At 32.5% G+C, this 16,438-nt stretch overlaps 1 long non-coding RNA gene across 1 annotated transcript in view; it reads left to right on the plus strand.

Moving 5' to 3' along the window:
* Nucleotides 1-16,438, plus strand: part of LOC135271614 (uncharacterized) — a 168,536-nt gene that overhangs the window by 120,887 nt on the left and 31,211 nt on the right. Inside the window, exon 3 of the long non-coding RNA XR_010339731.1 lies at nt 10,372-10,472. This is a non-coding gene — a long non-coding RNA (uncharacterized LOC135271614). The remainder of the gene's footprint in view (nt 1-10,371; nt 10,473-16,438) is intronic.

A 16,438-nucleotide genomic window follows, 5' to 3' on the forward strand; every position in this document is an offset into this window, starting at 1 on the left:
TTGTGTAGCCTCACCCTGCCAATATATCAAGCAGTCCTCTACCAAAGACTGTCAGGAAGTAACCTTACAGTCACAGTTCCTTCTTCTCTGGCATCTGTCTCAGATAACTGACATGTCTCTGTTCCTAACTTTGATCTGTACCTTCTTTATTCAGTGGATTTCCCCGGCAACCCATTTAGTTTGGAATTTGGCGCCCTTCATAAAAGGTTTGGAATTTCCCCTGTTAGGGTAAAAATGGGATTCATCTCATGTGTTTTCCTTTATAGTATCAGCTGCCTCAAAACAGCTATATATTTTGCCCAGTGTTATGGTTGTTTAGCTTGGGGTGCTAGCCCAATACCAGTTACTGCATCATAGTTGGAAGTAGATGTTCTACTAGATGATTTTTAATTATGTAATAAAAAGACTTTCCAAAGAAACATAAGATACTAAAATCAATTGTGACCTATTAATAGACATGGTATGAATGTTTAATAAGACTATTATAATTCTATTATAATTTGTTTTCTAAATTTTTTCATCATTCTCCAGTATGAACAAATAAAATAGCCCTCTAAATGAATTTCTAAATTATCTGTTTCACTGTATTGTATCAGTGTATTTTCAAGGGGAAATACACTGTATTGTATCAGTGTATTTTCAAGGGGAAAGAAAACTTTCATACATTTAGAGGTATACTGGTAAGAAATGTTACAACTTGTATGAATGATGACTTTAATTTATAAGCAGTGATTTGATTCACCTACCAAGGCACTAAAATCTTTAATAGAACTTGCTCTGTCATTATTATTCATTATTCATAAAGTGATGCAAATGGAATTAGAGCCTCAGAAAGGTTAGGATACAGATAAATCCATGCCCTAAAGAACTTACAATTTAAAGATGCTTTCAATAAGCTGCCCATCACCCAACCCCTGGGCACTCATTAGAATAAGACAGCTTGTGATCACCATTCCACTTGGCATTAATGTGATGAAAAAGTCCAACAAAATAGAAGTTATAATTCAAAAGGATATTTTAAAATTTGAAAACAAAATGTATAGTACTCATAGATCTACATTATCTTCTTAGGTTGAAAGTATAATATAAATATTACCTTAATGGTTTATGGTATAGCAGAATCGTAATATTTTATTTCAAATTTAATGTTATGCCAGTTTTTTCCTATGGCAACTAGAACAGGAAGTAGAAGTTGAGCTACTCCTCTTGTTCAATTGTACTTGAACAATAGGACCAGAATAAATACATTTGATTTTTGACTGTACTTTATAGCTTAATGAAGATCATTTTCCCTGATTGTTTTCACTGGGCACGTCTACATAGTCTTTTGCTTCCTTAGTTATTGCTCTTTTGTGACTTACTGTAATCTTCAGAAGTAAATGAGATAAATCAGAATAGTTCAAAATTCATAGAAATTAACAATAGCTAATGAATATTGGAATCACTACAGCAATTTCATTTAGAACTTACCTTTCAGAATAGGGTGGAATAAACAATTCCTTATGTAACATTAAGAATGTAGAAACTCCTTTTCTTAAGTTAATTCTATTCAATAAATGTTCTAGAACATTTCTACATAATACCTTATCAATTGAGAATAATACTATTTTCTTATTAAAAAAGCATATAAATGGAGAGTTTCATTTTTTTTCTGCAGCTACATGAAAAAGTTCTGTTTCAAAATAAAACGCTAAACTATTTTTAAAAGTTTCAAAGAGAGAAAAGAATCATCTCATTTTGTGGAAGTTTGAAGAATTTCGTGGCCTAATGATTCTGACAGTGTGAATGAAACTCCATCCCAAGGAACACGGGGAGAAGGTAGAAAAGGCAGGTTTCAGGAATCAGTAGCTGAAAGCAGGTGTCCTCTTGCTTGTAGGAAGGGCAATCTACTTTTGTTTCTGAGGGTGTTCCAGTCTTCCATCTTCCTTATTCCACAGCTAGGAGGCATGATACCAAAAATAAGGACTCTAGCATCACTGACTAGGGTTGAAGATAAAAGTTTGGTGATCAAAGAAGTGTAAACTCTTACGTTTCTGTATTATATACTGTAGTCTATGATCTCTTTAGAACACTTTTATACAGTTACCTTGCATTCACACTTTCTTGACTTTGCCTTCTTTTGTAATTTTCCTCTCATGCAATGGGCATGGTAAAATGGAAACTAAAGCTTCCTCTTTCTCAGGAAGGCTCTTCCACGTAAAGGTGGAGAATTTAGGCCAGCTCTGTTCTGTGCTAGATTTTCTGGGGAAACCCCATTTTATTTTGGTGCTGTCTTTCTGAGAGACTTCCCCCAACTTGTTTTTCTGATCAAGTTGGAAAATTTCAGGGGCCAAGATTAAGATAGGGGCCTAATGGGATGCTTGGAGTGTCAAGATCAAATCTAGAACTGACTCGTTTGGGGTTTTAATTTCAGTCACAGGGGACAAAGCACTCCTAACTAACAGTATTATTTTGTTTGGAAGAACCCTTACATTGTTGAGTTTTTAAACCTGTGGTGGAAGGAGTCAAGTGGAGAATTCTGAGAATAGGAGAGATCTTGATATTGCTAACATTCTTTACTACAGAAAAGCTAACAAAAGGAGATGGTGAAAGTTATTAATTTTCAAGTTAATGCCAGTTATTTCAAATATGGGTATTTTTTTCTATATTTACTATGAGAACTATAGAGTTGAGTCTTTAGCCTAGTAATAGCATAACTGAAACATCACACTTGTCAGGATTTTTTAAAAGTCTGGTAATGGGACCTTAAAATGGAAAAATACTAGAGACTGCTTTATATTTTAATATATTGAAGTACATCCTAATAAAATATAAACAGCTACTATACAGGACACAATGTTAATAATGTAATTTTAAGTGAAAGTAAATCAGAAAACAACCCATGCAATGTAATTTTTTAAAAAAAACATTAAATTCAAATATATGTGTGGCACATGTAAATGTTAAGGTCTCCAAAACTTTGCCAATTGTGAAGTCTAAAATATTGAATACACTGGATGTCATTGATTTTTGAGTTCTATCTTACTTTACATTTGCCATTTCCAGTGTCAGAAAAGTGTTTAATAATAGACAGTGTACCACAGTTTAATAAGTACAGTTTTTATTTAAGTCAATGGTAGATTTTAATAACACTAACATTCTAGAGCTACAAAAGTGCCATTCTTAATCTGAAGTTTCTTATTTCTCCCTGATAGCAAAACACAATCTCGTCACTTTTTCTCATTCCAGCACAATACATTTTGTGTTAATTCCTATTTGTTTTTTTCCTAGGCATTTTCCTCTATAAAACTATACCAGAGTGATTTTTGCCTCTACTCCTGAGGATGTTTGTCAATGTCTGAAAGCATTTTTGATGATCATACAGGTGTCTACAATTATCTATTCTAAAATGTCAATAGAGCCATGTTTGAGAAATCCTGGCGAGAAAGATCTTGTTGTGGGCAGCAAAATTTGCCCCCCGAAAATTATTCAGACTGGGGTGTGAGTCACATATTAGGTCATATAGTATTTCACCATTTCAAATAAAAACAAAAACAAAACGTCAATGCAAATCTCACAATTTATTGTGGTAGGAGTGAGTTAGAACATATCAACTTCACTGCCATTTTACTGAAATAGAGTATTTTCTATTTTGATTCTCTATAGAGTCACCTAAAAAGCATTATAAATGCTGATTCCACGGTGCTACCTCCAGAAATTCTGAGGTAGTTTGAACACTGGGATTTTTAAAACTCTCCCAAGTGACATTAAGCCAAGGTGAAAAAAACAATTCTGTAATGTCTCTTTTTTCATAACTAGATGGAAAAATTATTTTAAGTCAAATCAATGTACTTTTGATTCTAATATTAAGCTGATATTTTTGAACATATAAGTTTAAAGAAATGACATTTTATTCTCTACTTTACTAAAAAATGTCCTGTGGGGCAAATGATGGTCTCATTTCTTATAGCCTGCAAGAAACTTTGAGAAAAGAAAATGTTGGAGATTCAGTGCTACATATATTATATTCCATAATCGTCACAGTCAATAGAGACTCAAGAGAAATTCCATCTTTTTCTTAGAAAAAGCCCAATACCTGACTGATGTTACTGAATTTTGGGGATAGTAGAATTATATTTCCACTGTGAATCCTTTAATGAAATGTTATAACACTACTGAGCTAATTGTAGTACTGTAATACACCAAGATTGGTGTGATTTTTCAATTTTTCTTTGTACTTGTATGCATATTTATCTATTTAAATATACAAATATATATTAAATGTATATGTGTACTCAAAATTTATTATATATAATATTTAAATTTATGATTTATTAAGATTATAATTATAATTCATATAAATATATATATATAATCTGCTATATTTACATGGAAAATGATTCAATGTTTTACACATCTATGCCACAGTGAATGGCAGTGTTATTAATTTAAAGATAAAAAACTGGGGAAGAAATAAATAATTTAGTGCTCAGTATGTTGAGTTTTATGTACCTGTAAGACATTCTGGTGGGCAGTATGATTAGGAAGTTAGAAATGTGTAAAGTAGCTTATAATATGTTCAAACTATTAATATAATTTTAGCAATCATCTACAGTCAGATAGTGCTAACAATTTATAATAAGTGATAGTTACAGGGCAAAACATTAAAATGGAAGAAGGAAAATGGCAAGAGATGTCATTCGGGGGAAATCACTGGATTTGTTTGGTGAGAGGTGAAAAAGAACAAATAAACACAGAAGGAACACTCAGAAGACAAGGAATACAATCAGTAATAACCTGCCACAGAAGGCAATAGAGGAGACTATTTTAAGATGACTGGAGATAATAAATTGGCACAATGCTAAAAGGAAATTAAAATTGATGACAAAAGAAGATGGGTTATTGACTTTGGCATATAGGAAGTTATTAGTGATTTTTCTGATAATAGCTGTGTAAAAGGGTGAGCAAAATTGAAACAACCAGAGCAAACGAGTCAATAAGTGAAGGCCCTACATACAGATTATGCTATCATATGTTGAGTAATACAAAAGGAAAAATAAAACAAAAGTAGCTTGGGGTAATAGCTCTGTTCTAAAAAGTATGTATTTGCTTGCTTTAAAGATTTTTGATCCTTATTTTCATATATTTAGAATATTGAAGACAGCTTAATTGTGAGCAAAAAGGGGAGCTGTTAAGACCTTAAAAATGAAGATTAAAAGTTAAACAGATAATTGATATAACTCTAATGAATAATTTACAAAATGAGTTACTATTGCATAGTGGTGAGAAGCATTGGTGATCATCTTTAGCTAAAAATAGTTACTTCAATGGTAAGGGAAAAAGTAGTGAAAATGCAATCTGAAATGTAATGTTAGAGGCAGTGTAATCTGCCGAGGGTGAGCTGTCTGGTTATCTTTTCCCAGAATTAGTTTCAATTTAATGTGCATTGAATGTCTACCACTATCTAGATAAAGTAGTAATACTGAGGATACAATGTGATGCATGGTGACGGTCCACAAATGTCATACACTCCAGTGAAAGATACAAATATGTTTCTTATTTTTTAAGATAAAATTTCAATATCTGAAGTGATATTATTGTGATTTTAGGGTAAAGTGATATATGGATTTCCAAAGTGAAATAAAGAATTAATTTATAAACATTGCATGCATATAAAATACTCCTAAATAAACATTTGGCAGAAATTTAGGATTCACTAACATTTACTTTTGTGTGTTAAAATATTTTCTTTTATAATTACCATTTGTTTTTGAATATGAATTAAAAGTTTTAACTAATTTAGGAGGAAAAAAAACCTAAATGTTTATCCTCAGGGCATCGTAATTGGCCAGAAACCTACTTTTTCAAAACTAGAAAGTACATGATGAATATGAATTTATTTTCTCTTCCAGCAAGCAATGAGAAATACAGTTCTGAAACATTTCCTGCTGTGTAAAGCAAAGGCTTTCCTCCTCTGTGGGATCATGATTGAGGTTTTCAGAAATGCATAATTAACACAAAACTCTTTAAAGAGGAAGCCAAAGTAAATTATGATGGATTTGATCATGGTATTTTCCATTCGTGTCTCCTTTTCCCTACTATTTCAATACCAGTTACCATTTCCTTGGTTGCCTCTGGGAAATAACATTCATCTGCTGATCAAACTAAAGCTAATTAAACATTTCTATGTAAAATTTTATATGTGAACCTATAGAGTCAAATAAAACTAGAGAAAGCATATCATACTACAATAAGTAAAGTCTCCATTATGTGCATAAAAACAATTTTTTTTTTGAGACAGAGTCTCATTCTGCCACCCAGACTGCAGTGTAGTGACGTATCATCTCAGCTCACTGAAACCTCTGCCTCCCGGGTTCAGCAATTCTCCTGCCTCAGCCTCCCAAGTAGCTGGAACAGGTACCTGCCATCATGTCTGGCTAATTTTTTTGTATTTTTAGTAGAGACGAGGGTTTCACCATGCTGCCCAGGCTGGTTTTGAACCCCTATTCTCAAATGATCCACCACCCTCTGCCTCCCAGAGTGCTAGGATTACAGGTGAGAGCCACCGAAAATTGTGTAAAGCACCAAATTATTTCTCTCTTGAAATTAACAACTAAATGACTTAGTTTTCTATTTAGTTTTTTTTTTTTTTTTTTTTTTTTTTTTTTTTTTTTTGAGGCGGAGTTTCGCTCTTGATACCCAGGCTGGAGTGCAATGGCGCGATCTCGGCTCACCGCAACCTCCGCCTCCTGGGTTCAGGCAATTCTCCTGCCTCAGCCTCCTGAGTAGCTGGGATTACAGGCACGCGCCACCGTGCCCAGCTAATTTTTTGTATTAGTAGAGACGGGGTTTCACCATGTTGACCAGGATGGTCTCGATCTCTTGACCTCGTGATCCACCCGCCTCGGCCTCCCAAAGTGCTGGGATTACAGGCTTGAGCCACCGCGCCCGGCCTATTTAGTTTTGATCGTCCAAAAATCATGTGGGTGTAAACAATATTGAATAGTCAAACTCTTCATAGGTAAAACAGGATACACAGAAGGCTTAAAAATCAGCCCCTCAGCATAGACATTGTGATATGATAATGCAGTCGTACTTAGAAGGCTTCAAAGTCACTGACTGGAATTTGCACGTTGTCTTTCCATATTAATAGGTTGGTGCAAAAGTAATTGCGGTTTAGCCATTACTTTTAATGGCAGAAGATGCAATTTTTCAGCAAGCTACTTAGATATGTTTGGCAATTTACATGGGCTACTTGGTGTTTAAGTTTCTTACATAGCAATTAATAACACTCACTGATTTTTTTTTTGTAGTATCCATATAACCAACAGTACAAGAACACTAATAGTTGTCATCAATTATAAAAAAGTAATAGTAACAATAATGATGAAGACAGCAATAATAAAAATGGAGCTGCCTTTTCTTGTAATATAAGGGCTAAATTATGCAGAACAAATTTGTGGGTATTCAGAAGTAATTGTTCATAAGCTTATTTAAGATTTATTTTTAAAATTTGTTTTTGAAATTAGTTTCTAAAATTGTCCTCCAATTTGACTTAGTTTTCTGGTTGACTAATTGACCATTTATCACCTTCAGTATTCCAACAATGCTCTTGTTATCACCTCTTGTTTCAAGTCCATGAGTGGAGAGAAACAAGTGCATGATCTCCTACAGCAGAAAATCAAGTTACAATGGGGCTACGGCACCTATGTCTTCCACCTGACTGATTTATGAGGGAACGTAACTGAGAATGTCACACAAATAGAAATAGACATGGACCTAAGTAATGTTTTCTCCTTGGCAGATATTCTATTGCATCTAATTCAAGCCAGATTTAAATGTAGACAGAATAGACAATTGTATAGTATTTAAATTTTGAATGAAATTACTCATTCTCCAGGTAATTAGTCACTGTCAACCTAGAAAGAATTTTTTCTTTTATTCATTTTCAGAGGTGTGGCTCTTTACCCACCAGTTATTAGGCTTGCTCGTGTTCAATATCCTGTGAACTACTTCTTAATCATATTATCTAGATAAGAATTTCAATGTATTGGATGATCTTATAATTACGCCTCACAACTACTGAAAATATATAATGTTTTTGTACATATCCAGTGATAAAAAGTCAATCGCTGAAGCCTTTTCAATGACATTTACAATATATTTTTAATATTCTATGATTTTCACTATTCTTCAAATTGACTAAGATAAATGTGCATGTGTATGTGTGGTTGTGTGTTTGTGTGTGTGTGTGAGAGAGAGAGAAACAAAGAGACACATAGAGATTAGAAGTTTAGAAATTGATCTCAGATTAAAGCACTAAAGATATGCAACAGAAAAACACTTTGAAGATCAGCTTCTTTTACTTTGCTATATGTTTTTTTATTGTGCATAGTATATGTATATGTACTTTTTTGATTTCCTAAAATTTTCACAGACATAAACTTCAGATTAGACAATCAGAAATAATTTATATTATGATGTGCTGCTTTTGAATGCAATTGCAGATTTATTTACCATTCATAGGATATCACTAGCAGCTCTGAAGTCAGGGTGCAAAATAAAGATTATTATAACATTTATTTGACTTTGTATTTTCTATTAAATGCATCACTCTATGTTTTGGCATTATAACAAAGCATTACAGTAAATGGTAAGATAATTTGGAAAGGATTAATGAAAGTTTGATAATAGAACATTGATGTGCCAGGATTGAAAGTAAAATACATGAGATCCTTGGGTGAGCAAGAGAAGGTTATTGTAAATTGTGTCTAAATTCTTTGTTCAATATTATGGATCTCTGAGAGTAACATTGCTATGCTTGCTGGGTAAAAAGGTAACTAGCTCAGAGCTCAACTTCTGTTTGTTATGTAGTCATCAGATTATTCCATCTAGAAGACAGACATGACCCATACCCTCTCCCTAAAGCATCTTTCTGGCTTACTCAGGAGTTTTGTTTTTCTTAGGCCCAGTAGATGGCACTTGCATGCGATTCCTATCAACCAAGTAGAAATAGTCTCAATTGCCAGTCTCAGCTAAATCACGTCATGCTCTGAACCTTTTCACTCTTTCCTAGAGCTTAATCTGTCTTCTTAGACTATTTAATAGTAGCTCCAATCATTTTTATATTTATTTTAAAACCTGTATTTATAATTGTATGCATAAAAATTATATGAATAAAAAGTTACTTAATTTTCTCTGCTGAAGGCTAAATGCCATTAAATCCCAAGAAGAAACCAGTGATCCTATGTTCACTGTTTGTTAGGAAACATCATAATGCATGACAGAGAGTTGACTTTATAAAAATGTCAGTTTATTGAATTATAATTGGTATAACTTACATCTTGTAAAATTTACTTTTTTGGGGTGTACCTTTTATATCTTTTGATAAATACACATAGTTGTATAGCTGCCACTCCAGTCAATCTCCAATTTATTTCCACTAGCTCTTAAAGTACCCTCATGTCCTCTGTAGTCCCTCCTACTTACTTAGCCCATGCTAAACATTGATCTGTAGTCTGCCACTACAGTTACTGCCTTTTCCAGAGTCTCTTAAAAATTGAGTCATATATTATCTAGGCTTTGATTTGGCTTCTTTTACTTATAAAGATATAGTTGCAATTATTTTGAGTTGTTAGAAATATAAGTAGTTCATTCCTTTTTGTTACACAGTAGTACTTGGCTATTTGTATGTGCCACAATTTGTTCGTTCATTCATCATTTGAAGTACCGTTTTAATTTCTGGGTTTTGATGATTGATACATATCTGTATTTTATTTATTTTCTGTTAAGTATTGAGGAGTGAAATTGTAATAGATATGAAATGTACCAAATCTTTTTCAAGGTGTCTTTTATTTTGCATTCACAACAGCAACAAATGAGAGTTTTAATTGCTTTTCATTTTTCTCACCACCTACTGTTAAGATTCTCTTAATTTTTTTTTTTTTTTTTTTTTTTTTTGAGACAGAGTCTTGTGCTGTCACCCAGGCTGAAATGCTGTGGCATGATCTCAGCTCACTGAAACCTCTGTCTCCCAGCTCAAGTGATTCTCGTGCCTCAGCCTCCTGAGTAGCTGAGTCTACAAGCATGGGCTACCATGCCTGGCTAATTTTTGTACTTTTAGTAGAGATGAGTTTCACCATGTTGGCCAGGCACTTCTCGAACCCCTAACCTCATGTGATCCATCTACCTCAGCCTCTCAAATTGCTGAGATTACAGGCGTGAGCCATTGTGCCAGGCCTTCTTAAAAATTTTAATGTTTTACTTATAACCATTGTGATATAAATTTGCATTTGCCTAATGGCTAACAATGGTAAGCATCACATAATGTCTTTGCCACCTATATGTTTTCCTTGTGAAAGTCTCTAAATACTTTCTATTTTTTTTTGCCAGAGTCCTACTTTGTTGACCAGCTAGAGTGCTATGGTGTGATCTTGGCTCACCCCAACCTCACCTCCCAGGCTCAAGTGATCCTCCTGCCTCAGCTACCCAAAGTAGGTGGGACTACATGTGTGCACCACAATGCCTTGCTAATTTTTAGTGTATATATATATAAATATATATATATTTTTTTTTGGTAGATACAGGGTCTCACTATGTTGCCCAGGGTGGTCTCAAACTCTTGGGCTCCAGTAATTAATTTGTCTTGGCCTCCCAGATGATTAGGATTACAGGCATAAGCCACTGTTCCTGTTCACATTTCCTTATATACATTTTAATTTCTTACTATTGAGTTGTCAGAATTCCTTATGTTTTCTTTGTATTTATCTGCCAGATATTGATCTTTTACATATATACAATTTAAAGATGCTTCTATTATATACATATACCCATTATATTACCATTAAATATATATATTTGTTCAATATACATATTTTTATTAAATATATATGTATATATGTTTATATTATATATCTCCCAATCTATAATTACTGTTTCTTACTTTTAACAAATGTCTTTTCAATACAAAAGTTTTAATTTTGATCAAAGTTTTTCTTTTACCTCATGCTTTTTTTTGTTCTGAGATAATTTTATCCAACCTAAAATCACAAAGTTTTATCCCCTATGTTTTCCTTCATAAGTTAAATCATTTCAGATTTTACATTTAATATATGATTGACTTCAGGTTTTTTTTATATGTTGAAAATATGGATCAAAGTTCTTTTGGGGGCATAGGACTAAGAAATTCTATATTGTTTGTTGAATAGACTATCTTTTCTGGATTAAGTTGACTTGACACATTTGTCAAAATATCAATTGACTATATATGTGCAAATCTATTTCTATGTTATTCTTTTTCATTGAAGGATATGCCTGTAGTTTTGACAATAATATGATTTATTTATTACTGCAGGATACTAGTAAGTCCCTAAAGTTGTTCTTTTACAAAAGTGTTTAGGGTCTCCTAGTTCTTTGCTTTGCCACATCAATTCTATAATTAACTTGTCTTTAAAAAATCCTTCAGGGAGCCTGCCAGTATCCTTCCTGCAAGCCTGCACTACCAGCAGAGTCTCTCTTGTTCCCTGCCCTGCCCTTATTCTGTTCCTCCAGCTGCAAAAGGATGACTGAGAAAAAGAGTATATGAGTAAACGTGAACTTCCCTGTCTTGGTGGGAATCTCACTGTAGCTAAACTATCTCATACTAGCCTACACTTGATATTTTGATAGCCATTAAAATTTTAGCTCATTGCTGCTACTTCTTTTTTTTTTTTTTTTTGTGATGGATTCTCACTCTGTCACTAGGCTGCAGTATAGTGCTGCTATCTCGACTCACTGTAACCTCCACCTCCAGGATTCAAGCGAGTCTCCTGCCTCAGCCTCTCGAGCAGCTGGGAATACAGACACGCACCAACATGCCCAGCTAATATTTTAAGTCTTAGAGACAGGGTTTCACCATGTTGGCCAGGATGGTCTCAATCTCTTGATCTCGTGATCCACCTGCCTTGGGCTCCCAAAGTGCTGGGATTACAGGCATGAGCCACTGTGAGGCTCTTCCTTTATCCCATGCTCTGTGGCAGATGAGATAGCCAAGTATTGTCTTCCCTAGACAGAGGACCATCTTCTTTACCTTACTGGCTATTCCGTTGTCCTGGGATCTTATCTCGCTTATGGGTTATAAACAAGTGTTGGGTTAATAGTTTAGCTGGACTTTTCTCATTGCTTTTTGCTTTCTATATTGTAGGTGGAACCAAAACTGAGTTCTCTTTTTATTACTATTTTAAGGAATGAATGTATTAAATTGTGATATTAAACTATTTTTCTAAAACCATTTTAGGAGAGACTTTTGCGGTAGGGAGGGTTTGTGTATCAATGCAGGGAATTCTGAATTTGAAAGTAATGTCTTTATTGACTGATACTAATTATTTTCCCAAAAGACACATTCTGTTGAAGAGATTATAGTTAACAACACAGGTATAAGCAGGAGAAAATTAATGTTAAGAAGGAGCAACCAGTAGTCAACCTTAAAGAGACTATATTTACACAGCTCTGCCAGACATGAGCATTCCTTATTATCCTTTCTTTCCCTTTTTCCTTTTATTCCTTTCCATTGTTATATTTTTCTTCCTTCCTCCCTCTCTCCCTTTTTTACTTCCTTCCTTTTTTATCTATTCATTTCTTCTTTCCTTAATTTTCACCTTACTTTCTCTGCCTCATTTCTACTACTCATCAAGCTATTTCTAAAAATTCATTCTCTTAAATGGTAAGTAGACAAAGATGATATTTTCAGTTTTTATTAATTCACATGCTAATGAGCTAAAATGTATAATTATTATGACAAATGTTATAATAGAGATATGAAAAAATTTGTAAACATAGCATAGTACCAGATTAACTGTATTGAAGCTGGATTTAAATTGATACAAAACTGTATCTCGAAGAAAACTTCAGCATATGGTACATGGAGATAATGGAAACCGACATTTAATAAATGACACACAAGGACCTCAATTAAAGAGTGCAATATACATTTCATGGTTACCAATGTGGTAAACTAGACATTCTCGATACTTAACACTAAAATTTCCTTGGAGATATACCAAATTCAAGTAACTTTAGAGTTTGACCTAAAATAGCCTTTTGTCTTAGCCAAGAAAAGTATAAGAGGTGTATGAGGCTATGAATCGGAAAAATTATACAAAGTCTGTTTCTCTTCACAAACTCTATTCTTGTCAAAGTAAGTAAAAGTGTTGCATAAAGTTAAGATAATTTTGATGGTGCTTTCCAATTGAGAAACAAACATTATTATTAGTAGTGTACATATGGCTTCCAACAATTTCCCCCTGGAAGTTACCAGAATATCTAGTTTCTTTATTTGTAATTTAATATTATAACTTTAATTGTTCAAAAAAATTTGGAAGAATTTGATAATAATAAATTTAATATATTTATTCTAAAGCAATATTTTTGTCTTTTATGACTACTTTTCTTGAATTGCAATCGATATAAATCAAAGACACATTTTTCAATGTCAAAAATTGAATAGAATAGAGGCTACATAGTATTATTTTAAGAAAAGAAAAAAGCACATATGAGACTAGTAGCATATTTTATTTGGCATCAATATTAATATTTATTCATCATACTATTTAACAAAATACTTTAGATAGATATTATTTTAGAGACATTTCTATGTCAAATACTTCTCATAATGATGTCAATTTGATTTATGCATCATATTATTAAAAGAAATGAAGTGATTACTTAAAATCTCTCAGCTTGTTAATGGTAGAGATGGCTTTGGATAGTGCTGTTGGGCCTGCAAATATAAACATAATGGGCTGCAAAGAGTTGGGCAAAAGATAAATGAGCAAAGAATATTTGAGACAAATGAGTTTAAGATAGGGTGAATTTGTATTCCTCAGTTGAGAATCATGCTGCTGTAGAATAACCATATTAAAAATCAAATTTACAATTTGTTCTTTGAAATCTTTTATGCTAGGTTAACTAAGTGTATTTTTAATAAGACAGATCAAAGGACACTTAAATTCTTATAAAGTGCTAACATAAAACTTAATCTAACTATCATTATAAGCATATAAACTTTGATGCCCCTTCAATATCAAATATGTGTGCTATGTAGACTCATATGAAAATCCATGCCTCTTTGTTTATTTTATTCACAGTTCAAAGTTTCAATTTTGTTTTGTACACAATGAACACAGATGGTTCCAAAATTGGTTGACTGCTTCTAAGTAATTTTTATGTGGATATAATTTTGTCAAAATGGCATCTCATCAGAGTAGCGAATAATTTAAAAGTAATGTTGCAAACACATGTGTGTGTCTATGTGTATATATGGTTGTGTCTCTGTAGCTCTCTTGGCTCTATTCATCTGGATACAAATAGCATTAGTCATGATAATAGTAATTTTGTGATTTTAAAAATCCATTTAGCAAATCCGCATTATATTTTGTTAATCTTTAAATGTTTAACGCTAATAATGTGAATATTGCTGAAAATATCTGCAATGTTAACTTACAACCATGATGTAAATAGAAACCAACCAAGACATATACATGCCCAGGGAGAAATAGCAACTCCCTGGCAGGAATTCTAAATTGGAATTGGAAGAGGATCTTTTGGAACCAGTTTCAACATTGACTATCTCTACATAAGTTATGTAGCCTTTCAGTATTGCAGTTGTCTCCTTAAAATAAAAAAGGATATTTTTATGCTAGACTGTTTTTATAATATATTTATGTAATTCATGTAATGTTTGAGCTCAGTCTTCTTCCTTCCAGCTTAAAACAACATTGACTGTATGACAAATACAATGATGACTATGTACATATTTATAATATCATTTATCAATATTGCTTTAAAATATGAATTTTTGAAATGACAACAAATGGAAATACAACAGTATATGAATATCCTTAATTTAAATTCATTAGAAAAAATGTTACAAATTTGAGAAAATCTGTTTTTATATGGATTTGAGATATACACTACATCATTGCACTAATGAGAATTATTTCAAGACAAAGAAAGTACATCAGTGTATCTATTTTATAAAATATTAAACATATGTATGTTTTAAAATACTTAAGTCACATATGCTTTATAAGGAAGATTATAAAATTGAATTTAGTCTCATAAGAATTTACTTTTGAGCATAGAATATAATTTAATTTGTAACTACAATCACTTAACTACATTGAAATTACTTTTTATCTTTGGAGGGGAAAAGATAGCAATGACATTGCTGTAAAAGCACATTTTTTTCCTGCACTCATCTCTAAGAAAAAAAATAAAGCTCATAATTGTTGTTAATGTAATACATGCACTAACATTGTATTTTTGCTATCAATTTCTTGGTCATAATAAAGATAAATAGGCAGCTGACATAGCTTTGAAGACACTATTTCAAATGTCTGGCTTGTAAAAAATTCATCATGCTGTCTAATACTTATGAGTGAAAGTAATTCAAGGACAGTTCACTCTGTACTAGCACTTCATCATTTCAAAAAGCTTACAGCCAAAGGATAATTTTTAATTGTTTATGTGATATATGACTTGATTGTCTCCATTCTGCACCCAGGAAGAACAAAGTAAATTAATAATAAGCTTAGGCACCACTGCAAAAGAAGTTGCTAGGGAATTCAGGTGACTTATATCATGCGTGATGATGCTCGGACATTAGATAAATAAATAAGGAATATCAATTTTCTTCTAAATCTCAAGTCTGAATGTAGGTTTTCCAAATTTCAGTTGAAATAATCATCTTTTAACTATTAAGTTTAGGAAAAATACAATTGTGTGTTCACATTGATGGGAAAATAGCAGATGAAAATTGGATGACTTTCTGTACTATGTTCTTTAGTTTTCTCATACATTTATAAGGAGCAGCAGGTACTGAATTTCTACAAGGAAGCAATAATGAAAAGTAATGCAGACAGAAATATCTTGCCTCCAGCTAAACTAATGGCAAGGTCAGATTACATCAATTGAATCAGAAAGTCTCCAAGATAAAGTTCACTAACACACTCAGGGATTTTATTTTTCCCTAAATAAATGTCTGCTTTTATAAACTGAGAAATTTCACTGTAGTTTCATTTAGGTAACAAAATAAAATGAAAACAGTAAAGAAAAAAAAAGAAGTAAAGTTATATAACTGTATAAATATATATATATATATACACACACACAATTTATGTAAAATGGCATTTGCAAAAAGCCAAATACATTTTTATAAATGTATCCTAGCATTCATTGATATAGTCATGACATTGCTATTAATAGTTGAGTTTTATTTTTCACTCAGAAACAAATACTAACCTGAGAAGTACCTAGCTTAGTCATTTTAAAAAATGCTATTTTTTTATTCAGTATTATTTTAAATTACATTAATCATTTGAGACATACCATGCAAAGTTAAGGAATAGAGTAACAGTAGTAGGTAACGAAAGCAGTAGGTCTGCATTGAAACTGAGTTTTAGCAGTAAAAAAAACTATATTT

This window comes from Aotus nancymaae, unplaced genomic scaffold (genome assembly GCF_030222135.1).
Source record: "Aotus nancymaae isolate 86718 unplaced genomic scaffold, 86718_ANA_hifiasm-v0.15.2.pri h1tg000088l, whole genome shotgun sequence".
NCBI classification, from domain to species: Eukaryota; Metazoa; Chordata; class Mammalia; order Primates; family Aotidae; genus Aotus; species Aotus nancymaae.